Source organism: Lolium rigidum, chromosome 4 (assembly GCF_022539505.1).
Source record: "Lolium rigidum isolate FL_2022 chromosome 4, APGP_CSIRO_Lrig_0.1, whole genome shotgun sequence".
Classification (NCBI taxonomy): Eukaryota; Viridiplantae; Streptophyta; class Magnoliopsida; order Poales; family Poaceae; genus Lolium; species Lolium rigidum.
The window spans coordinates 24,932,061-24,958,781 of NC_061511.1; positions in this window are offsets into that span (position 1 = coordinate 24,932,061).

The window sequence follows — 26,721 nt, forward strand, 5'->3', positions numbered from 1 at the left end:
GCGATATATAGCTCATGGGAAAATAGCCTTAAAAACTATTGTGGTGAAGAATATGTAGCTATGTATCTTATTTCTTAATAAGTTGCTTGTTGAGCGGTAACCATGTTTCTGGGGACGCCATCAACTTTTACCTTTGTTGAATATCATGTGAGTTGCTATGCATGTTCGTCTTGTCTGAAGTAAGGGCGGTTTTCATGATCAAATGGTTTGAGTATGCATATTGTTAGAGAAGAACATTGGGCCGCTAACTAAAGCCATGATTCATGGTGGAAGTTTCAGTTTGGACAATCAATCCTCAATCTCTTATGAGAATATTATCCGTTGTTGAATGCTTATGCATTAAAGAGGAGTCCATTATCTCGTTGTCTATGTTGTCCCGGTATGGATGTCTAAGTTGAGAATAATCAAAAGCGAGAAATCCAATGCGAGCTTTCTCCTTAGACCTTTGTACAAAGCGGCATAGAGGTACCCTTTGTGACACTTGGTTGAAACATATGCTATGCAATGATAATCCATGTTAATCCGAGCTAATTAGGGCAAGGTGCGAGCACTATTGGTATACTATGCATGAGGCTTGCAACTTATAGGATATCTTATACATAACACATATGATTTATTACTACCGTTGACAAAATTGTTTCTATGTTTTCAAAATGAAAGCTTTAGCACAAAAATAGTAATCCATGCTTCCCTCTACGAAGAGCCTATCTTCTACTTTATTGTTGAGTCAGTTTACCTATTCCTTCTATCTTAGAAGCAAACACTTGTATCAACTATGTGCATTGATTCTTACATGTTTACCTATTGCACTTGTTATATTACTTTGTGTTGACAATTATCCATGAGATAAATATGTTGAAGTTGAAAGCAATTGCTGAAACTTATATCTTCCTTTGTGTTGCTTCAAAGCTTTTTACTAAGAATCTATTGCTTTATGAGTAACTCTTATGCAAGTCTTATTGATGCTTGTCTTGAAAGTACTATTCATGAAAAGTCTTTGCTATATGATTCATTTGTTTACTCATTGTCTTCACCATTGCTTCGAATCGCTGCATTCATCTCATATGCTTTACAATAGTATTGATCAAGATTATGATAGCATGTCACTTCAGAAATTATCCTTGTTATTGTTTACCTACTCGAGGGCGAGTAGGAACTAAGCTTGGGCATGCTTGATACGTCTCAAACGTATCTATAATTTCTTATGTTCCATGCTACTTTTATGATGATACTCACATGTTTTATATACATTATATGTCATTATTATGCATTTTCCGACACTAACCTATTGACGAGATGCCGAAGAGCCGATTGTCGTTTTCTGCTGTTTTTGGTTTCAGAAATCCTACAAAGGAAATATTCTCGGAATTGGACAAAATCAACGCCCAGGGTCTTATTTTTCCACGAAGCTTCCAGAAGACCGAGGGAGATACGAAGTGGGGTGACGAGGCGCCGCCACACGAGGGCCGCGCGGCCTAAGGGGGGCCCGCGCCGCCCTAGCGTGTGGGCCCCTCGTGACGCCCCCAACTCCGCCCTTCCGCCTACTTAAAGCCTTTGTCGCGAAAACCCCAGTACCGAGAGCCACGATACGGAAAACCTTCCAGAGACGCCGCCGCCGCCTACAATCCCATCTCGGTGGATTCAGGAGATCGCCTCCGGCACCCTGCCGGAGAGGGGAATCATCTCCCGGAGGTCTCTTCATCACCATGATCGCCTCCGGATCGATGTGTGAGTAGTTCAGCCCTGGACTATGGGTCCATAGCAGTAGCTAGATGGTTGTCTTCTCCTCATTGTGCTATCATGTTAGATCTTGTGAGCTGCCTATCATGATCAAGATCATCTATTTGTAATACTACATGTTGTGTTTGTTGGGATCCGATGAATATTTAATACTATGTCAAGTTGATTATCAATCTATCATATATGTTGTTTATGTTCTTGCATGCTCTCCGTTGCTAGTAGAGGCTCTGGCCAAGTTGATACTTGTAACTCCAAGAGGGAGTATTTATGCTCGATAGTGGGTTCATGCCTCCATTGAATATGGGACAGAGTGACGTAAAGTTCTAAGGTTGTGGATGTGCTCGTTGCCACTAGGGATAAAACATCGATGATTTGTCTAAGGATATTTGTGTTGATTACATTACACACCATACTTAATGCAATTGTCTCGTTGTTTGCAACTTAATACTCGGAAGGGGTTCGGATGATAACTTGAAGGTGGACTTTTTAGGCATAGATGCATGCCGGATAGCGGTCTATGTACTTTGTCGTAATGCCTCGATTAAATCTCATAGTACTCATCGTGATATATGTATGTGCATTGTTATGCCTTCTTTATTTGTCAATTGCCCAACTGTAATTTGTTCACCCAACATGCTATTTCTTATCGGAGAGACACCACTGGTGAACTGTGGACCCCGGTCCATTCTTTACATCTGAAATACAATCTACTCCCTCCGGTTCGTATTAATTGACTCTAATATGGATGTATCTAGACACATTTTAGTTCTAGATACATTCATATTGAAGTCAATTAATATGAATCGGAGGGAGTACTGCAATTGTTCTTTACTGTTCTTCGCAAACAAACATCATCATCCACACTATACATCTAATCCTTTGTTTACAGCAAGGCGGTGAGATTCACAACCTCACTGTTACATTGGGGCAAAGTACTTTGATTGTGTTGTGCAGGTTCCACGTTGGCGCCGGAATCCCTGGCGTTGCGCCGCACTAGACTCCGTCACCAACGACCTTCACGTGATCCTTGACTCCTACTGGTTCGATAACCTTGGTTTCTTACTGAGGGAAAACTTGCTGTTGTACACATCACACCTTCCTCTTGGGGTTCCCAACGGACGTGTGTCTTGCACGCCATCACTATGTCACTATGCCTTTTGGTTTGAGAAATGCTGGTGCAACGTACCAGCGCTGTATGCAAAATTGCCTGCACAACCAAATCGGTAAAAATGTGCAAGTCTATGTCGACGATGTCGTGATAAAAACAAAAGTAAAAGACACTCTGATCGACGATCTGAGACAAACATTTGATAACTTGCGAAGGTTCCGGGTGAAACTTAACCCGGCAAAATGCACTTTCGGTGTACGTACCTGCCGGAAAACTACTCGGTTTCTTGGTCTCAAGCCGCGGAATAGAAGTTAATCCGGTAAAAATCCGGGCCATCGAAAGGATGGAATTACCTCAATGCCTGAACGACGTGCAAAAGTTTACCGGGTGCTTGGCATCCTTAAGCCGGTTTGTAAGCCGGCTGGGAGAAGAAGGCTTGCCATTGTATGCGCTAATAAGAAAATCGGACACTTTTGTCTAGACTTTGCAAGCCGACACGGCGTTCAAGGAGCTAAAGAAGATGCTGGCCATCGCGCCAATTCTGGCGTCACCTTTGGAAAGAGAACCCATGTTGCTTTACATAGCAGCAACAAATCGGGCTGTAAGCGCCGTGGTTGTGGTGGAAAGAGAAGAGGAAGGAAAACCGTGCAAAGGCCGATATACTACCTGAGCGAGGTGCTCTCCCTCTTGAAACAAAACTACCCGCACTATAAGAAAATGACCTATGGCATGTTCATGGCCGCCACGAAGCTTAAGCACTACTTCGAGGAACACCCAATGGCAGTGGTTTGCGAGGCTCCTATCTCGGAAATCATCGGCAATAAGGATGCGAGCGGTAGGATCGCAAAATGGGTGTCAACACCCGGATTTTTAAGTCCAGATGCCCACTATATCATACATCGCAATCCCAGGAAGATTGTTTTTGCGAGACATAATAGTAAGTAGTACAGAGTCATTATTTATTACAACACATACTTGTCTTACAACAATGGATCACATGATCCAATATTACACAAATAGATTGTTCAACATCACAAATAAGTAGCGGAAGCATAGTAGTAGTGGACTATCTATTTCACAGGCAACGCTTGACGTTTAGAAGACGATCCTAGTTATCGTAGACGTCCTGTTGTCCGTCATCCTGATACTGTTGCTCCTCTTCAAAGTCTGGCATTTGAATAGCCGGGTAAAGCCATGAGTACTTTAAAGTACTAGCAAACTAATACTAAGGTAATTACTTATTGAGTGTAGTAAGGGGGTGCTAAGCTCTAGGTTTATTTGCATAAAGCCAAGTTTTAGTTCATCAAACATTCAGTAAAGACTCATCATTTGATAGACTAACTCAAGTGGGAACGTTAGTGTCATTCCCACAAATCATTTGTGATCCAAGTCAATCACCTTTCAATTCATCATTCCTTTTTAAGATCAAAAATTCTGATAACGGAAATAGTATGGCCTTTCCAATCGTCCATAACCGTGGACACGGCTATTCGAATAGGTTTAACACTCTGCAGAGGTTGTACTCTTGTGCCACAACTTTTGATTACATCCATCGAGGATAACCTCGAATCATCGTAACTCAGTACGCGGATCATCAACATCAACCGTTCACTTATATATACTAGTATAGGCACCTCTCCCCATGAGCTTGCCCCCCCCCCCCCCGGTGAAAACCAACTGTTAACCCGGGAACTGCACAGGGCTTGGGTCGTACATCCACCTCATATTCACATCATTTCCCATATACGGAGGCAGCCTCGGCGTAACCCCTATGATGCTTGTTTAGAGGGAACCCATACTAAAATACACAAGTTTCTAGTTAAGCCCTACCCATAATCAGGTATTGTGGGGGTACTTGTATAATTGGAAGGGTATCGCATTCAAACCCAATCATCAGTTTTCATTTAAATTCACCAAGTCAACCATGTTACCTTTAAATTCACTTTCTTTCGAAGTCATTTCACTTCACCAAGTTCCCATCTAGAGTAGTCAAATTTTATTTGATTAGCACTAGCAACTATTTCATGAGGGGTGCTATCTAGCTTTGATTTGTTCTAAGCTAACCTTAAATCTTGTTCTACTCTATACCAAGGGAACCATAAATCAAAAAGAACTTTGAAATAAATAAGCAAAAAATAATTGCAAGGTAAAAACATGGGATAGGTAAATGCATAAAATTAAAGGGGTGATGGTGCCTTGCTCTTGTAGAGCTTTGCATCATGGTGGTTAGCAAGAGTTTAGCTTGCCTTGGTGGGGATAGGAGTCAAAGTTTTCCTCCTCCTCTTGAGAGTAGCTTCCCTCCTCCAAGTATTCCTCGTTACTAGCGTCTATATACGAATACGAGGTACACAATCACCACACAAATACTTGCATGCTAGACTAAAACACACAAAACGGTTCACACAACTAATTCTAACATCACATCAATCATGGCATGGTGAATTACTTGGTTTGTTCTTATTCAAGAGAAAAATAATTTCCTCTCATTATAAGTATTTATTTGATTTGCTATTTAAGTCTTTGGAGAAAATAATTTCCTCTCATTAATCCTATCAAGATTTAATCGCCACAAATAATAATAAGGTATGAAATATAAGTTGACCAAGGTCAGCATTTCATATCTATTATGAGGGGGTAACAATTTAAATGAGGTGCTACACCTCATACAATTTAAAACTAACATTTAAATGGTTTAAAATCTCTAAGTAATAACAATCAGAGGTTTATTAGCCTAAGGTCATTTCCTCTTATTTTATTACTTAGGATCAAGATTCAAATGAGAGAGTAGCTCTCATACTATTTATAAGATTCAAATTCCAAAATTTAAATGCACTAGAAATGGCTACATAGCCATTATTTTGATCCAGTACATGATCATGCAAACAACTTGGCTATATTATTGCATAATCAATTAAAGGACATCAATTGTGATTTATGAGAGTTGGAATCAACTCAAAATCAATTTTGGTTGAATTTTAAATAAAGTTTCAATTTGCAAAAGTCCATGTCTTGTTATTTTTAGCATTTTAATTCTACTACGCATTTGGAGATGGGACCAGTGGAAAAGTGTAGAGAATTTCATGATATTTCCATAGATATAAAGTTGGCTAAATTTGGTGCAGTAGTTTGAAAGTTATTCAATTTGGAAGTGGACACCAGTATTGAATTTGAGCTAAAACTATTTAAACGAAATTTGAATTCTTGGGCTGCGCGGGAAATGGAAACGGGCCGAAACGAATTAAATTAACACTGCGCAGCCCAACAAGCATCTGGTGCCACTGGGCCGCCCTGACGAGGTGGGAGCCACCCGTCAGTGGCTATTAACCAAGTGAAATGGTACGTGAGATGGGAATCGTCGGATTAGAATTAGATCGTGCGGTCGAGGATCATCATCGTCTCCGACGAGATCCCGACGGAGTGGCGGCGAGCCTAGGGGGTCGGAGGACCTACCGGCGTTCCCGCGGGGTTCTGCTAGGTGCGAGGCGACGTTGTCGACGGTGCTGAAGCTCCTGGTAGCAGTGGCGAGGCGCGGGGAAGCGTCAATCGTCGGCGGCGATCTGCGGGCTCCGGCGGGCTTCGTCTTGCAATTGGTGGTGCTCCGGGTGAGGTGGTGTCAAATTGACTGGTGGAGAAGAAGCAAGGATGGGAGGAGAGCGAGTTGGTGTGAAGAGATGGTGCTCGGGACGTCTCTATTTATAGGCGGGAGGCGATGCCGTGGGTGCCGCAAGGGCGCGTCGACGGCGTGGCCTCTCCGGCGATCGAAAGGGCAAGGCGAGGACAGCTATGTGTAGGCGTCGTCCTAGCGATGCTCAAGGTGCAGTGAGCGCAGAGAAAATAGGATGGGATCGATCGGGCGCGTGCTCATCATGCCACGGTACCCGCGGTACTTCTCCGGCGAGGACGACGGTGACAGGCGGGGCGGCCGCAGTCATTTGAGTATGTCTACACGGTAGAGGGTGGCAAGGAGATGCTTGATGCGTGTAGTTCACACGTCCGTTGGGAACCCCAAGAGGAAGGTGTGATGCGCACAGTAGCAAGTTTCCCTCAGTAAGAAACCAAGGTTTAATCGAACCGATAGGGAGTCAAGAAGCACGTTGAAGGTTGATGGCGGCGGGATGTAGTGCGGCGCAACACCAGGGATTCCGGCGCCAACGTGGAACCCGCACAACACAACCAAAGTACTTTGCCCCAACGAAACGGTGAGGTTGTCAATCTCGCCAGCTTGCTGTAACAAAGGATTAGATGTATAGTGTGGATGATGATTGTTTGCGAGAAAACGAGTAGAACAAGTATTGCAGTAGATTGTATTCAATGTAAAAGAATGGACCAGGGTCCACAGTTCACTAGAGGTGTCTCTCCCATAAGATAAATAGCATGTTGGGTGAACGAATTACAGTCGGGCAATTGATAAATAGAGAGGGCATGACCATGCACATACATGATATGATGAGTATAGTGAGATTTAATTGAGCATTACGACAAAGTACATAGACCGCTATCCAGCATGCATCTATGCCTAAAAAGTCCACCTTCAGTTTATCATCTGAACCCCTTCCAGTATTAAGTTGCAAACAACAGACAATTGCATTAAGTATGGTGCGTAATATAATCAATAACTACATCCTTGGACATAGCATCAATGTTTTATCCCTAGTGGCAACAGAACATCCACAACCTTAGAACTTTCACGTCACTGTCCCGGATTTAATGGAGGCATGAACCCACTATCGAGCATAAATACTCCCTCTTGGAGTTAAGAGCAAAAACTTGGCCAGAGCCTCTACTAATAACGGAGAGCATGCAAGATCATAAACAACACATAGGTAATAGATTGATAATCAACATAACATAGTATTCTCTATCCATCGGATCCCGACAAACACAACATATAGCATTACGGATAGATGATCTTGATCATGTTAGGCAGCTCACAAGATCCGACAATGAAGCACATGAGGAGAAGACAACCATCTAGCTACCGCTATGGACCCATAGTCCGGGGGTGAACTACTCACTCATCACTCCGGAGGTGACCATGGCGGTGAAGAGTCCTCCGGGAGATGATTCCCCTCTCCGGCGGGGTGCCGGAGGCGATCTCCTGAATCCCCGAGATGGTATTGGCGGCGGCGGCGTCTCCGGAAGGTTTTCCGTATCGTGGCTCTCGATGCGGGGGTTTCGCGACGAAGACTATTTGTAGGCGGAAGGGCAGGTCAAAGGGCGTCACGAGGGGCCCACACACCAGGGCCGCGCGGCCAAGGGCTAGGCCGCGCCGCCCTGTGGTGTCGCCACCTCGTGGCCCCACTTCGTCTCTCCCTCGGACTTCTGGAAGCTTCGTGGCAAAATAGGCCCCTGGGCGTTGATTTCGTCCAATTCCGAGAATATTTCCTTACTAGGATTTCTGAAACCAAAAACAGCAGAAACGAGCAATCGGCTCTTCGGCATCTCGTTAATAGGTTAGTGCCGGAAAATGCATAAATATGACATATAATGTGTATAAAGCATGTAGATATCATCAATAATGTGGCATGGAACATAAAAAATTATCGATACGTCGGAGACGTATCAGCATCCCCAAGCTTAGTTCTGCTCGTCCCGAGCAGGTAAACGATAACAAAGATAATTTCTGGAGTGACATGCCATCATAACCTTGATCATACTATTGTAAGCATATGTAATGAATGCAGCGATCAAAACAATGGTAATGACATGAGTAAACAACTGAATCATACAGCAAAGACTTTTCATGAATAGTACTTCAAGACAAGCATCAATAAGTCTTGCATAAGAGTTAACTCATAAAGCAATAAATCAAAGTAAAGGTATTGAAACAACACAAAGGAAGATTAAGTTTCAGCGGTTGCTTTCAACTTATAACATGTATATCTCATGGATATTGTCAATGTAAAGTAATATAACAAGTGCAATATGCAAGTATGTAGGAATCAATGCACAGTTCACACAAGTGTTTGCTTCTTGAGGTAGAGAGATAGGTGAACTGACTCAACATAAAAGTAAAAGAATGGTCCTTCAAAGAGGAAAGCATCGATTGCTATATTTGTGCTAGATCTTTGGTTTTGAAAACATGAAACAATTTTGTCAACGGTAGTAATAAAGCATATGTATCATGTAAATTATATCTTACAAGTTGCAAGCCTCATGCATAGTATACTAATAGTGCCCGCACCTTGTCCTAATTAGCTTGGATTACCGGGATTATCATCGCAATACACATGTTTTAACCAAGTGTCACAAAGGGGTACCTCTATGCCGCATGTACAAAGGTCTAAGGAGAAAGCTCGCATTTGGATTTCTCGCTTTTGATTATTCTCAACTTAGACATCCATACCGGGACAACATAGACAACAGATAATGGACTCCTCTTGAATGCATAAGCATGTAGCAACAATTAATGTTCTCATATGAGATTGAGGATATTTGTCCAAAACTGAAACTTCCACCATGATTCATGGCTTTAGTTAGCGGCCCAATGTTCTTCTCTAACAATATGCATGCTCTAACCATTTAAATGAGTGGTAAATCTCCCTTACTTCAGACAAGACGGACATGCATAGCAACTCACATGATATTCAACAAAGAGTAGTTGATGGCGTCCCCAGGAACATGGTTATCGCACAACAAGCAACTTAATAAGAGATAAAGTGCATACGTACATATTCAATACCACAATAGTTTTTAAGGCTATTTTTTCCCATGAGCTATATATTGCAAAGGCGAATGACGGAAATTTAAAGGTAGCACTCAAGCAATTTACTTTGGAATGGCGGAGAAATACCATGTAGTAGGTAGGTATGGTGGACACAAATGGCATAGTGGTTGGCTCAAGGATTTAGGATGCATGAGAAGTATTCCCTCTCGATACAAGGTTTAGGCTAGCAATGTTATTTGAAACAAACACAAGGATGAACCGGTGCAGCAAAACTCACATAAAAGACATATTGTAAACATTATAAGACTCTACACCGTCTTCCTTGTTGTTCAAAACTCAATACTAGAAATTATCTAGACTTTAGAGAGACCAAATATGCAAACCAAATTTTAGCAAGCTCTATGTATTTCTTAATTAGTAGGTGCAAAGTATATGATGCAAGAGCTTAAACATGAGCACAACAATTGCCAAGTATCAAATTATTCAAGACATTTTAGAATTACTACATGTAGCATTTCCCGATTCCAACCATATAACAAATTAACGAAGAGGATTCAACCTTCGCCATGAATACTATGAGTAAAGCCCTAAGGACATATTTGTCCATATGCAACAGCGGAGCGTGTCTCTCTCCCACTCAATGAATGCTAGGATCCATTTTATTCAAACAAAAACAAAAACAAACCGACGCTCCAAGCAAAGTACATAAGATGTGATGGAATAAAAATATAGTTTCAGGGGAGGAACCTGATAATGTTGTCGATGAAGAAGGGGATGCCTTTGGCATCCCCAAGCTTAGACGCTTGAGTCTTCTTAAAATATGCAGGGGTGAACCACCGGGGCATCCCCAAGCTTAGAGCTTTCACTCTCCTTGATCATATTGTATCATCTCCCTCTCTTGATCCTTGAAAACTTCCTCCACACCAAACTCGAAACAACTCATTAGAGGGTTAGTGCACAATAAAAATTTATAGGTTCAGAGGTGACATAATCATTATTAACACTTCTGGACATTGCACAAAGCTATTGGACATTAATGGATCAAAGAAATTCATCCAACATAGCAAAAGAGGCAATGCGAAATAAAAGGCAGAATCTGTCAAAACAGAACAGTTCGTAAAGACGAATTTTAAAATGGCACCAGACTTGCTCAAATGAAAATGCCCAAATTGAATGAAAGTTGCGTACATATCCGAGGATCACGCACGTAAATTGGCATATTTTTCTGAGCTACCTACAGAGAGGCAGGTCGAAATTCGTAACAGCAAAGAAATCTGTTTCTGCGCAGTAATCCAAATCTAGTATGAACCTTACTATCAAAGACTTTACTTGGCACAACAATGCATAAAACTAAGATAAGGAGAGGTTGCTACAGTAGTAAACAACTTCCAATACTCAAATATAAAATAAAGGTACTGTAGTAAAAACATGGATTGTCTCCCATAAGCGCTTTTCTTTAACGCCTTTCAGCTAGGCGCAGAAAGTGTGTATCAAATGTTATCAAGAGATGAAGCATCGACAGCGGGGTTTGGAGTTTTCTCAACCATGCATAATATGCTGGATACATAAGTTTCAGCGGCTCCCTTTTCATTAGTCTTGGGCTTGCTACTCTCATCAAACAAATTTTCAGGAACAAGCCAAGCATAATTATCATCTAGAGCTCCGTGCATCGCTAGGAGCTTACATGGTATTGGTGCTTTAATCTCCTCACCATTATTAACATTATTAGTGTACTTAATTCTATCCATATCCATTTTTTCAAGTGTTCTTTTAAAATCTGGGAATGAACCAAGTTTCTTGTTCTTAATAAAAACTTTTCTAGCTTCTTTAGCTATATCTTCAAATTCTCGCGCTAAGACTTTTAGAACAAAATCTCTCTTCTCTCCCCGCTCCATATCAGAAAGTGTAAGAAACATGTGTTGTATCATGGGGTTGAGACTAATAAATCTAGCTTCCATCATGCGTACCAAACAAACGAGAGGCATCTTCATAAGTAGGGACAGCTTTTGCAAGGGGTATATCTTTAAGATCTTCATGCATACTAACATGGGTGAAAAATTCTTCTATATTATCTCTTCCAATTATAGACCCTTGTCCCACAGGTATATCTTTTACGGTAAAATTAAAAGGAAACATGTTGAAATAAACTAAAGGAAAATAAAGTAAATGCAAGTAACTAATTTTTGTGTGTTTTTGATATAGAGTGCAAGACAGTAAAATAAAGTAAAGCTAGCAACTAATTTTTTTTGTGTTTTGATATAATGCAGCAAACAAGAAAGTAAATAAAATAAAGCAAGACAAAAACAAAGTAAAGAGATTGGATTGTGGAGACTCTCCTTGCAGCGTGTCTTGATCTCCCCGGCAACGGCGCCAGAAATTTGCTTGATGCGTGTAGTTGACACGTCCGTTGGGAACCCCAAGAGGAAGGTGTGATGCGCACAGTAGCAAGTTTCCCTCAGTAAGAGTCAAGAAGCACGTTGAAGGTTGATGGCGGCGGGATGTAGTGCGGCGCAACACCAGGGATTCCGGCGCCAACGTGGAACCTGCACAACACAACCAAAGTACTTTGCCCCAACGAAACAGTGAGGTTGTCAATCTCACCGGCTTGCTGTAACAAAGGATTAGATGTATAGTGTGGATGATGATTGTTTGCAGAAAACAGTAGAACAAGTATTGCAGTAGATTGTATTCAATGTAAAAGAATGGACCAGGGTCCACAGTTCACTAGAGGTGTCTCTCCCATAAGATAAATAGCATGTTGGGTGAACAAATTACAGTCGGGCAATTGACAAATAGAGAGGGCATGACCACGCACATACATGATATGATGAGTATAGTGAGATTTAATTGGGCATTACGACAAAGTACATAGACCTCTATCCAGCATGCATCTATGCCTAAAAAGTCCACCTTCAGGTTATCATCCGAACCCCTTCCGTATTAAGTTGCAAACAACGAGACAATTGCATTAAGTATGGTGCGTAATGTAATCAATAACTACATCCTTGGACATAGCATCAATGTTTTATCCCTAGTGGCAACAAGCACATCCACAACCTTAGAACTTTCCGTCACTTGTCCCCGATTTAATGGAGGCATGAACCCACTATCGAGCATAAATACTCCCTCTTGGAGTTAAGAGCAAAAACTTGGCCGAGCCTCTACTAATAACGGAGAGCATGCAAGATCATAAACAACACATAGGTAATAGATTGATAATCAACATAACATAGTATTCTCTATCCATCGGATCCCGACAAACACAACATATAGCATTACAGATAGATGATCTTCATCATGTTAGGCAGCTCACAAGATCCGACAATGAAGCACATGAGGAGAAGACAACCATCTAGCTACTGCTATGGACCCATAGTCCAGGGGTGAACTATCGACTCATCACTCCGGAGGCGACCATGGCGGTGAAGAGTCCTCCGGGAGATGATTCCCCTCTTCGGCAGGGTGCCGGAGGCGATCTCCTGAATCCCCCGAGATAGGATTGGCGGCGGCGTCTCTGGAAGGTTTTCCGTATCGTGGCTCTCGGTACTGGGGGTTTCGCGACGAAGACTATTTGTAGGCGGAAGGGTAGGTCAAAGGTCGTCACAAGGGGCCCACACACCAGGGCCGAGCGACCAAGGGCCAGGCCGCGCCGCCCTGTGGTGTCGCCACCTCGTGGCCCCACTTCGTCTCTCCCTCGGACTTCTGGAAGCTTCGTGGCAAAATAGGCCCCTGGGCGTTGATTTCGTCCAATTCCGAGAATATTTCCTTACTAGGATTTCGAAACCAAAAACAACGAGAAAACAGACAGCGGCTCTTCGGCATCTCGTTAATAGGTTAGTGCCGGAAAATTCATAAATACAACATATAATGTGTATAAAACATGTAGATATCATCAATAATGTGGCATGGAACATAAGAAATTATCGATACGTTGGAGACGTATCAATGCTCGACGCAGGCGTAGCCTTTGCAGGGGAGGGCGAGGGTGCTCGAGCGCGCGACGTACTGGCGCGTCCAGAGCGCGCTCACCGCGTCGGCTGGCATGCACTGGCATGGTTTTGGACGCGCGCGTTCTGGCCAATGCCGTGCCTTGGCGAGCTCGGGTCGGGTACTGGCACGATCCTGGTGATGAGTAGATGCTCTGGGACATGGTGGTGCTGAGAGAGGGAGGCCAGAGAAAGTTTTGCCAAAGGTGGCCGAGTGTGCACGACATGGAGCTTTTCTCTCCTCTTTTCCACTTTAAACGAAGAGGGCAAGGACTAAGATTGATGCAGGGGATGCAGGAGAAGCTCATGATCACGAATTAAAGTTGGTTTAGGCAAGAATCCATCGGGTAATAGCATGTAACACAATTCTGGAAAGTTGCCTGCAAGGTGTTCGGAGAAATGGCCGCAAGAACATTTTTGAGGAATTTTGGAAATCTTTTTGGTGAGTCTCAAACATATAATTAATGTGAGAGATTGGTGGTGGTGGTATTCAATTTGGAGCTGTTTTGCAAAAATTTCAAAATGGGGTCATCTTCACTTTGATTCAAAGTCCCCACTTGTCAAATCCATACTTGGTCAACCTGGTCAAAGTTAGCAATGATGGTCAACATCAAAGTTGTTCACTTTGACTTGGTCTTGGATGAGGTGTCAATGGTTGACCAAGTTTAGTTTAAGAAAAGATAAAACCAAAGGGGTAAAGTAGTGAAGATGTTAAAAAATGCACATATGACCATGATCATATGTGTGATGGTTTTGAGAAATATTTTGATTTGATTCTGGTTTCTTTGATGCATTTGGGTTTGTTTAAGTTATATAAGTATTCTACAAGCAATAGATCAAGCAATGGTGGCCTTTGGTGATGATTTGCAATATTGGCCCTATGTGTATGTGAGGGTATTTGGCCCAATTTTGCATTTCTTTTATTTCTCTCCAAATGAGGAGTTATGATCATGATTTAGGGTTTAAGAGCAAGTGATCAACATATCAACACTCATCATGGCAATTGCATAAAATAAAATCACACTTATGCATGAAACTATATGTGACACTATATGCATAGAAAAAGTTTTTGTTTGTTGCAAATTTTGAGTAATTGAAATAACTCTCTTGATTTATTATTGTTGAAACTTGGGATGTTACAAACCCTTCCCCCTTACAAAAGATCTCGTCCCGAGATCTTAAAGAAAACTAGGTACTAAAGAGATCTGGGTACTCAGTCTTCATGAAGTCTTCTCTCTCCCAAGTGGCTTCTTCGGTGTGATAACTCCATTGGATCTTCAGAAACTTAATACTCCTGGTGCGGGTGGTTCTGAAAGCTTCTTCCAAGATGCGAATAGGTACTTCGCGGTATGTCTGATCAGAGTTGATATCCACAGCTCGATGATCGATGTTCTTGAAAACCTCGGTCTTCTCAGGTACCTCTAAGCACTTCCGGAGTAACGATATGTGAAACACATTGTGCACCGCTGACATTTCTTCCGGTAACTCCAGTTGGTAAGACACTTCTCCTCGGCGACTCAGGACTTTGAAGGGTCCGACATATCGGGGTGCAAGCTTTCCTCTAAGCTGGAATCTCTGCATTCCTTTAAGGGGGGACACTTTGAGATATACGAAATCTCCGATCTCGAAGGTCATTGTTGTGGGTATACTTTATGGGTATATCAACGGCATGGCCTAGATCCGGCAAGCCCGGGTGGCCCACAGTTGGTGATGAGGCATGTGGCCCATCGGGCGGCCCAGTTCGTTGTAGATCTCGAAGGATGAAGTCCAGCCCGAGAACGAGAAGCCGGATCTCTACCGACCTACGAAGGAGGCCGGATCCGTGACGGCCCATGAAGTAACCGGATCCGAGCATGTACTTGGAGGGAGGCGGATCCTTGACATACACGGCAAGACTTTGTACCGTAGTTAGGTGACTTGTATTCCGGCTAGGACTCTCCATGTAAACCCTAGATCCGTGCGCCTTTATAAGCCGGATCCTGGGAGCCCTAGAGGCACAACCACAACTCATTGTAACAACGCGAAAGCGCCCAGATAATTCCGGACAAGCGGCGGTAGGCCCTGTCATCGTGCAGGTGTTCCGAAGCTGGGTAAATCGCGTACCACCGTCCCGTGTGCACTCCGCCCTATGGCCCCTACTTCTTCTCTCCCTCGTGAGGATCCCTCCTCCGAGGTACCATCGATTAGGCAACGACAGTTGGCGCCCACCGTGGGGCCTGCGGCGTCTGGAGGCCGGAACCGGGAGGGTTCCGCCATGGGAAGCTACGACGACACCATCGCGGTGGGGCGTGTCCTTTACGCCGGAAATCTGCCGATCGTCCCTCCGGATGAGTGCTGGATTCCGGCTAAAACCGACCCCGTCAAGCTCTCCATCGTCCCAGTTGGCGGCATACACATCTTCATCGGGGAAACCGTCGATTCCGACGGAAACCCACCGGTAAGTAGCGCTGACGCGACCGCCGCCGAGCAGGGACGTAGTCGCGAAGATCCGATCCGAGACGCAGGAACTTCCTAGCAAAGATTCCGCCTTAGATCCGAAAAAATCAAAACCCACCCAATCCGCCCCCGAGCAGGAAGTAAAGGTGGAAGACCAATGCGGATCCGCCCGGGTCTCCCGGGTGTTAGAGAAGCAAAGGTGTCACTTCGTGCACTTCTTGGCCCATACCGCCGGAACCGCCCCTCAAGAAGCCGGAGCTCGGTCCCGAGCAGGTCGAGGCCCCGGAAAACAACGCTGCTCCGGATCGGCAAGAGGCTGTCGGAGAAAGCGGAGCTCCGGTTGAAGAGTCGATTCGGGCAACCTCAGCCCAATTTCCGGAGATACCCAATCCATGGACACCGAAGAGTTCGACCGCAAGGTGAGGGAATATGGATACGGTGATCAGCACTGAAGTTGACTCCGCCCGGCCAAAGCGGGTACTTGCGACTGTAGCGGCGCTGGGAGAACATGGATCAGAAGAGGCAGGCACCCAATCCGACCCCCAGCCATCCCATCAGGGATCTCCAATGTCGCGGGAGCGACCCCGCAGGGATTCTTCCTCGGAGGACCTCCTGTCGCCTGAAGAGATGGTCGCACAAGCAGGCATGGATGCGGTTTATCGCTCGGATATTCTTAACAAACCCATCACTCCCGAAGACGTAGAAGCATTAGAAGCTAAGAGACTGGAGCTGCTGGCCACAGCCAAAAAGTTTAAGGACACCGCAGCCGCCATGCTGGAGGAAAGGAAGCACGCCGCGGTTTTTGTGGAAGGCTTCATCCAGCGCGAGCAGGAGGTGGACGAAGGACTGGCAAAGGTCAAGGAACTCCGAAAGCATTGGGAGGACAAGATCGTTGAAGCTCATCATGAGGTCGAAAAGGCCCGGCGGGAGTTGATAGCTCCTCGCAGGATCACCTTCGCAACTCCAACGAGAGCAGCAGCCGTTCGCAACCCCAAAGGACAATATGACGAAGGCTGCGGAGATCTTGAAGAAAAAGAACGAGGAGATCGACATCGACTACGTTCGCACGCTCGTCGCTTCAGCAATGATGCGACGAGCAAGGCAGACACTTCGCTCAAGTTAGAATCTAACCCGGAGCATTGCATCTCCACTGCGCAGAAGGACGCCCACGATAATCGCCACCGGGATGACGAATCGCGAACCGGATCTTCGGAACGCAGAAGGAAAGCCAGAGAACACCCAAATCCAATCCCCGTCCCATCAAAGATGCCTCCGTCGGATCCGAGAAAGGGAAAGGATGCAATGTACTCTGGACGGGACAAGTACCGCAACCCCTCTCCTCCGCCCAATGGTTACCCGCGTCCCCCTCGCCGCCGTAGTCCAGCCGGAAACACCAGGCCCCAGGGGCATGGTGGAATTGTTATCCGCGACAACGTGCTGCCCTCAAGAAACAGAAACAGGGAGCGCACGCCGGAACCTCGCCGGAATCAGAACAATGATCGTGAGCCCGAGCCTAGGAGGAGTCGGAATGAGGAGCGCGACCCGGAACCCCGCCGGAGCCGGAACGACCAAGGCAGCCAGCGCCACAGCGAAGGCAGCCACGAGGCCGGAGCCAGCACCGGGAAGGCCGGGGAGAATCTGAAGGCGGAAGCAAGAAGTCGGATCGACCCCCTCGCAGGTCTCCCTCGCCACCACCTAGCGATGGCGGTGGAGGCGGAGGCGGAGGCGGCGGCCGGAGATCTCGCTCTCGTTCACAGTCTCCTCGCCACGGCTCGCGCGACGCGCGGGAACGCCTCAACGAATACAGAACCGACTACATCGGTCCAAAGTGCTTTGGCAGGATGATTCGAGAGGAACCAAAGCCAAGGATGAACCTCAAGCTACCTGGAAACCTGAAGCATTATGATGGCACCGAGAGGCCGGATACCTGGATTGAGGACTACTATAATGCAGTAACCTTTGCCGGAGGAACCCCTAATATCGCCTGCCGCATGCTCCAGTTGTACCTTGTAGGTCCAGCCCGGATCTGGCTCAGCGACCTCGAGAAGAACTCCATCTTTTGTTGGTTTGACCTGAAGACCGCTTTCGAGAAACATTTCAGGGGCACCTACAAAAGACCTGCCACGGCAAGCGACTTACAAGCTTGTATCCAGAAGAAGGGAGAATCCTCAAGAAACTTCCTCACACGATGGTTGGCATGCAAGAACGAGTGCGAAAACGTCGACCACACCACTGCCATGTACGCCTTCATTGGTGGATTGCGGAGAGGAGGACCGTCGAGGCATAAGCTCACTTGTTTGGCTAACGCAAATAAACTGACTTTGGATGAAATGATCTCCATTGCCAGTGACCATACTGCCACCGATGATGACGCAGGCGGTGATCTCGCAGCTACAGCAATCCCCCTACATCAACAAAAGAAAAACCGTGATAACGGCAACAACAGCGGCCATAAATGCAAAAACCCTGATGACCAGAAGAGTGGCGGATCCGATATGGTCGCCATGGCATTCCAACGCGGAGGTTCAGGAGGCGGAAGAGGACGCGGCCGTGGAGGCGGAGCCGGCAGGGGTCGGCGAGCACGGCACCGAAGTCACGGCTGGCGGATCCCGCGCCCCGCAAACCTACGAGGAGTACGGAGACATGCCCGCACCGGCCCACCTGGATCCGGCTATAGGGAAGTCCACTCACACCAACCGCAACTGCAAGTGGGTCAATGATCTAAAGAACGACCCGGAGGCAGGATACAAGCGAGCCCGGAAGCACCGCCCACGTGGCAAGGGAGGCAAGGGCAAGAACAAGGACAAAGAGGAAGACAGTTCCGAGGCGATGGATGAGGATGATAACTCGCCGGATCCCAAGGCAGGGTCCGCAGGTAAATCCAACCCGTTCGAGAAAAAGAGCGTGGGGGCTTACCACACTTTCCTCGGAACCCCAACAGTCCGCGCTACCAAGTTAGCTACCCGGATCCTGAATGCCACAGTTCCGGCTGTGTCGCGGTATGTCAGGTGGTCGGAAGTCCCGTGCACATTTGACAGAGAGGATCACCCTGCCATTGTGCCAAAAGAATGCTACGCCTTGGTTGTAAGTCCCCGCATAGATGGGTATGACTTCTCCAAGTGCCTCATGGATGGCGGAGCCAGCTTGAACATCATGTACTTGGAGACTCTAGAGCGGATGAACCTCACCAAGGAACAGCTCAAACACAGCAACACTGAGTTCCATGGCGTGGTTCGGGTAAGAAGGCGAATTCCCTCGGCAGCATCACACTTCCCGTGGCCTTCGGCGATGTTCAGAATTTCCACGAAGAAAAGATCACGTTTGAAGTTGTGCCTTTCAAGAGCTCCTACCACGTCATCTTCGGCAGGCCCACCTACCAGAAGTTCCACGCGAGAGCGTGCTACATCTACAACAAGCTCAAGATTCCGGGTCCTAAGGGTATGATTACCGTATCCGGAGACTACAAAAAGGCTCATGAGTGCGAGTTAGGCGAAGCCGCCTTTGCAGAGTCTGTACTATCTGCAGAGGAGCTGCAAGGCTACAGAGCCGCGGTGGATCCGACTGAAATGCATACCACCAAGAAGCAGATCTCCGAACAGAAAAACTCCTTCAGGGCCGCGATAGAGACCAAGAAAGTCAACTTCAAGGAAGGCGACGATTCCAAGCAGGTCTCAGTCGGAGCCAACATGGACCCCAAATAGGAAGGCACGCTCGTCGAGTTCCTCCGCGCTAACATGGATATCTTCGCATGGCAGCCTTCTGACATGTCCGGAGTACCAAGGGAACTCGCCGAGCACTACCTCAACATAAATCCGGGGGCCAAACCGGTGAAGCAAGCTATGCGACGCTTTGGAGACAAGAAGCGCCGCGCCATAGGAATGGAATTAGCAAAGTTACTAGAGGCAGGTTTTGTAATAGAAGTAATCCACACTGATTGGGTCGCAAATCCCGTCCTTGTACCCAAAAAGAACACTGAAATACTAAGAATGTGCATCGATTACTCTGGCTTGAACAAACATTGCCCGAAAGATCCCCTGCCGCACATTGACCAAGTCATTGATTCGACGGCAGGGGCGGAACTTTTGTGTTTTCTTGATGCGTATTCCGGGTATCACCAGATCCGGATGAAGGAGTCGGATCAAAAGGCGACTTCATTCATCACCCCTTTTGGCACTTACTGCTATGTTACTATGCCTTTAGGCTTGAAAAACGCAGGTGCCACCTACCAACGTACGATGCAGCGGTGCTTGAAGGACCAGATTGGCCGGAACGTGCACGCCTACGTCGACGACATCGCGGTCATGACTCGGAAAGGATCCGATTTGATTAGCGATCTCACAGAAACCTTTGAGAATCTTCGTCGGTACAAGATGATGTTGAATCCGCTGAAGTGCGTCTTTGGCGTGCCAGCCGGAAAACTCCTTGGCTTCATTGTCTCTAACAGGGGCATTGAAGTGAACCCGGAAAAAATCAAGGCAATTTTGTGCATAAAAAGGCCAACTTGTCTTAAAGATGTGCAACGGCTCACTGGTTGTGTCGCAGCAATCAGCAGGTTTGTTAGCCGTCTTGGCGAGAAGGCACTTCCCTTTACAAGCTATTGAAGAAAACGAGACAAGTTTGTGCGGGACGAGGGCAGCGGATGCAGCGCTTCAAGGGTTGAAGGATATACTCACCTCCCCACCTATCCTAGCAGCCCCAGGAGAGTCGGAGCCTATGCTCCTTTACACGGCAGCTACCAACAGGGTCATCGACCTCGTCATCGTGGTGGAACGACAGGAAGAAGGTCACGAGTACGGAGTCCAAAGGCCAGTATACTATATTAGCGAAGTCCTTACGGAGTCCAAACAGCGCTATCTCACTTTCAGAAGTTAGCCTACGGAGTATTCCTAGGCAGCAGGAAGCTGAGACACTACTTCCAAGAGCATCCAATAACAGTCGTGAGCAAGGCTCCGCTGTCAACGATTCTCAACAACGCTGAGGCAACAGGACGCACAGCAAAATGGGGCATTGAATTATCCGCCTTTGACATCAACTACAAAGCCAGGACTGCGGTCAAATCCCAGGTCTTGGCAGATTTTGTTGCAGATTGGACAGAAGTTCCGGATGCAAATCTGGAGCCGGAACCAGAAACATGGGTTATGCACTTCGATGGATCCAAGCAACATCAGGGCTCAGGAGCCGGAGTCACCCTGAAGTCCCCTACCGGAGAAGAAGCTGCCGATGCGTTCGCGGATCCACTTCGAAGCTACAAACAACATGGCGGAGTATGAGGCTCTACTACACGGATTGCGCATCGCTAAGGAAATAGGGATCAAGCACATTATTTGATGCGGAGATTCCGACACGGTGGCACAGCAAGTAGCCGGAACCTGGAACGCCAGAAATTCCGTCATGGCGGCTTACAGAGACGAAGTTGACGAGATCGCCAAGTGCTTTCTAGGATACGAAGTCAAGTACGTCCGGAGAGACGACAACGCAGCGGCAGACATGCTATCCAAGCTCGGATCCGGCAGAAAACCAATTCCGCCTGGTATTTTCCTGGAGCACCTACGGATACCCTCGGTGAAGGGCGCTAACCCGGAAAACCCAGATGTGGCAGTATCTCCGGCTAAAGAAGTGATGGCTATCATTCCGGCTTAGACGCAGCCTTTCCTGGACTACCTCATCGATCAAAAGCTGCCTGAGGACGAGGTCCTCGCACGACAGATCGTCAGACGAGCAAGATCCTACACAATTGTTGATGGACAGCTCTACAAACGAAGCGCAACAGGGGTATTCCTCAAATGCGTCTCTAATCAAGATGACATTGAAATCCTCAGAGAGATCCATGCAGGGGATTGCGGGCATCATGCCGCTCCCAGGTCACTCGTTGCAAAAGCTTTTCGGCTAGGATTTTACTGGTTCACAGCGAAAGAAGATGCTGACAAGATAGTCAAGACCTGCCGAGGTTGTCAGTACTACGCTACTCAACCAAACGCTCCAGCCCAAGAGCTGAAGACCATACCTATCACCTGGCCGTTTGCGGTCTGGGGGCTCGATATGGTTGGTAAGTTAAAAAGATCATCTCCTGGCGGTTTTGAATACCTCTTGGTCGCTGTTGACAAGTTCAGCAAATGGATCGAGGCAAAGCCAGTGAGAAAAGCCGACGGTGCTACGGCACTAAAATTTGTCTGCGCAGCCTCGTGATGAGATTCGGCATCCCACACAGCATAATCACAGATAATGGCACAAACTTCGCACAAGGAGAATTGAAGGATTATTGTGAGACAGTAGGGATTCAACTGGACCTTGCATCTGTGGCCCACCCACAATCCAATGGTCAAGTTGAAAGGGCTAACGGCCTAATATTATCAGGAATTAAGCCACGCCTTGAAGAACCGTTGCGACGTGCAGCTGGAGCTTGGGCAGAGGAGTTAGACTCCGTCTTGTGGAGTTTACGAACAACCCCCAACAGGTCAACAGGATTCACTCCATTCTTCCTGGTATACGGATCCGAAGCCGTGCTCCCCTCCGACATCATCCACGATTCACCGCGAGTTTCCGCCTATGATGAAGAAACCGCCGACGAGGCCAGACGGCTATCACGTGGACCTGATCGAAGAAGCTCGGAACTTAGCAGACCAACGCTCCACCATTTACCAGCAGAAGCTCCGGCGTTATCATAGCCGTCGAGTTCGGAATCGCTCGTTCATGGCCGGAGACCTAGTTCTCCGCCTTCGCCAGGTGAAGGATCACAAGTTGCAATCTCCATGGGAAGGACCCTTCGTCGTTAGCAAAGTGCTTCACAATGGATCATACTACCTTGTCGATTTCCGAGAGCTAAAAGACAGACCTGCCAATTGGCACCGGAAACGAAAACGGGAGGATCCGGATGACATCTACGATGAAACGGAGCGTCCTTGGAACATTGCACAGCTACGTCCTTTCCACACTTAGCGTAGAATTACATACTTTGTAACAATATTATATATGATCAATGAAATAAAGCTTTTGGTTCACTCTATGAGTCATTTACCTCCTTTACTTGTTCATTTTTAGATCGTGTATGTTTTCCGACTAAAACCGCATAGCTGGATATTTCCGTCTAGGCGTGTAAGAAAGTTGTGATTTTCAAAAATCGTCCCTTAGGACGTAAGCTTAACTTTTCTAGTCGAAATGTTTTCTGTTGCGAATTCGTGGATTCCTAGTAGCGATTTCCGACACCTTGGCTGGGGGCTTGTTTCCGCGGTTATTGACGGATTGCCATTGGGCTTCGTCGCCGCTGGCGAGCGTTTCCGGCTAAAGGTCTTCCGGCCCGTGGAAGGTCAAGCGAGTAAGCCGGAAAACATTAAAATCAGCACTTGCTTTCCAACAAACGAAACATGCAAATACTATTAAAGGATAGCAGGATAAGTTGTTTCCGCCCATGCATAAATGTTTCGTCCCTAGCCACTTAAGAATTTAAAGTTATATTACAAACCCTCGCTGGGGCCAAAATGATGCATTATTTTTCCGCAGGACTAAGTTTTTTTACTACTCCTTAGCCGGAGAAGTTTCCACGTTGGCATCAGCTCCTCCTGCGTCAGTCAGAGCTTCCTTCTCTGCGTCTTTGGCAGGCGAAGAGACATCTTCATCTTCTTCCGCTTCAGCTGCAGGTCGGAGAAGCGGCGCCACCTTGGTTCTTTGAGCTTGTCCACGTATACTGGCTTCCGGATTGGGCGGGCCTGGTTTCCGCTTCGCGATCCTTCAAAAGCTCAGCTTCGAGAGGCTCGTCAGCAGGAAGAACCACCTTCTACTAGAATTCATCGTGGCGGATCCTCCGAGCAATGCGTGTATCATAGCCGCTAACCGCGTCAAGCAGCGCATTGACATCAGCATCCGGAGGAACGCCAGAAGTCACCCGGTCCAGGTTCAAACTCGGATTATGCGCTAAGCACATAGCCAAGGACATGGCAGCTGCACCCCGTGCTGAAGAAGATTGCTGGTCCACAACCAGCTCCAGAAGCAAATCCATCCTCTTGATGAGCTTGCGCACATCGCAGGTTCGGCTCTTCTTGATGTTGAGGTTGTGAAAGATTTTCCTGGAGGCGGAGATGAGATCCTTGCAGTCTTCTCCGGCCAGCTGAAGCAGGTCATCGCGCGGGAACTGGCTCCGACGTTCCTCATCATATCCGAGTGGATCTGGAAGATGCAAATTTTGTTAAATACAACAAGTTACACATATGTTGTCATATGAGTTTCGAGGACGTACCCATGACGTCGGAGTTGAGCAGGTCCCAGCAGCTCTCTGCTGTCTTCATATACTTGCGAAGACCTCCAAGTTCTTTTTGCTGCTTACGGATGATGTCGTCTGTCGGTTTGTCTTTTCAGCTCAAACTCACCAGTTTTCGAGCAAGCTCCGAGTTCTTCTCGGAAATTTTACTGTTACGCCTCTGCGAGTTTTGCTTCAAGATTCTTACGTGAAGCACGTAGAGTTTCCAACTCGGAGGAAGCTGCAGCGAGAGAAGAGGAGGCACCTGCTCATAGTTACATAAAGCATCAAGTTCGGAAAATGCGGAACATAACCCACAATCGTCAGATAATCGGAAACCAACCTTGAGCTTCTGATAGTTGTTTCTTCAAATCCGCATTCTCCGCCTGGAAGCGCCGGATTTTCTCCGCCTGGTTGATGGTCACACGACGCTGCAGCGCAATGTTTTTGTGCAACTCGTAATGCAGGGCTTTTTGTTCCTGCAAACACAGTCAGAAACAGAGTGAGTTCCGCCATCATGGTTTAAGTCTTTCTAAAGCATTGTCGCTGGAAATTCTTTCCGCCATCATGCTTGGGGGCTACCACGACATTTAAAATTTCCTTTCAGGTTGAGTTCTCTAAAAGTATTCAGACGCTAACTAATAGAGTTTCCGCCTAAATACTTGGGGGCTACTGGGGAGTTACCTTTTGCTTGCAAACAAGCTTGTCGAAGAATTGGCCAATGTTTTTCTTGACGTCCTGGATCTCCGACGTTTCAACGTCCGGTTTGCCCCAGGCATTGTTTAGCATAGCATTGAGCAAATCTTGCTCCAGCTCCCACTTCTCTGCCTCCGTTAGTTTGTTAAAAAACTTCGTGGCATAGGCTTTCGGGGTGGAAATAAGATCAGCCGGATCTCCAAAGTTTTTGGGAAAAACGACCATATCACCTGTGGTGGCTTCAGCTTTGCCGGAGGAATTAACTTCTGCTTCCCCCTGGCTTCGTCCTTCAGTTTCGTCGTTGATGGGACCCTTGCCGCCGGAACCATCTCCGCCCGCTCTGTCGCTGCTAACCGGAATTACTTCCGGTGGAGAGGGTGCGGCAGGAGCTGGAGACTGGTCCGCGGGAGGAGGAGAAGGCTGCAGGGGGGCTTGTGGAGCGCTCGGTGGAGCTGGCGTCAAAGGACCAACGGCGGGAGATTTCTTACGCATATACTTAGTGATATGCTCCTGAACATTGGTCCGCGCGGTGGTAGGGTTCGGATTCCTGTGAGCAAGTAAAAGAAAAATATACATGACACAGCTTACCAAGATAAACAACGCACGTTACTCGGAAGCTTACGCTGCACCCAGAATGTTGGGACGTGAGGGTTTTCCTGCTGTCGAAAGCATCTTCAGGCGCTGGCGCTCCGCCTTCCTGGAGTCGAGCGGAGGTGGTTTGATCACCCTGGGTTTCTTGGCGGAAGCCTCGGCGCTGCCTCCGGCGTCAGAGCCGGAGACTTTGGCGCGGGAACGCTTTGTAGGTCGAGGAGCAGCCTTTCGGGGTACTCGTTCCTCTTCCTCCTCAGGGTCCTCCGGATCCTCTTCCACCGAGTCACCGCTAACGGGAACTCGGAGTATGGCGCGCAGGTTTTCTTCCGCCAAAGAGTCAAGCTGCGAAAAGGGTGAGCAGAACAAGTTAAAAACTTAGAAAATTGTGAAAGGATAAAGGAATGCGAAGGAATAAGTGCTTACCGGAGGACATTTGTCGTGTGTGCTGATATCCTTAATCAGTTCCGGGACCTGTTGGCCCCTAGCAATTTTCACCAACGTCTTGATCCTTCTCTTGAGGGAGTCGGCCGGAAGATCGTGGCGAGTGACCCGGAGGAGATCGTCCGCCACAGTGTAAGCGCACATCAGGCGTGCGTTGTAGCGCAAGGGTTGGATCCTCCGGGTAAGCCAGTTGAAGGTGAGCTGGGCTCCGGTTAGTCCATCGTGAACTAACCAGGAAATCCTCCGCGCAGCCTTCTCTAGTATGGGCGTTTGGGCAAGCGTGGGGATGAAGCTCCAGCTCGCCAATTCTTCCGGAGGCGTGTTGCTGAAGGGCGGGAGTCCATCGTGGACGCTCGGAACTGGCGCGTTCTTCACATAAAACCATCCGGCGTTCCAGTACCGGACGGATTCGTGGGAGTCGTGAGGAGGATACATCCGACCAGAGCGGAGCATGAACGTCATACTTCCGCAATTTAGCATGGCCTTGTCCTTCGTCTCTTTCTTCACTCGGAAAAAGAATTGCCATAGTTTGACGTCGGGTCGGATTCCGAGATGCCCCTCGCAAAGAGTTGCGAAGTTCGAGAGCAGGAGGTAGGAGTTGGGGCAGATGTTGTGAGGCTGGAGCCCGTACGTGTCGAGGACGGAGAGGAAGAACTCCGAGCAAGGGAGCGATAATCCGTGCTCGACCCACGCCTTTGTCATAACGCGTTCATCCGTGTCGGGCTTGGGGACGTCGGAGTCGCGCGTGAAACTCCAATGCTCGAAGATCATGCCTTCGTTTTGAAGCTCCCGGAGCTCCGCGTCAGTTGTCTCGCAGGGCCACCAT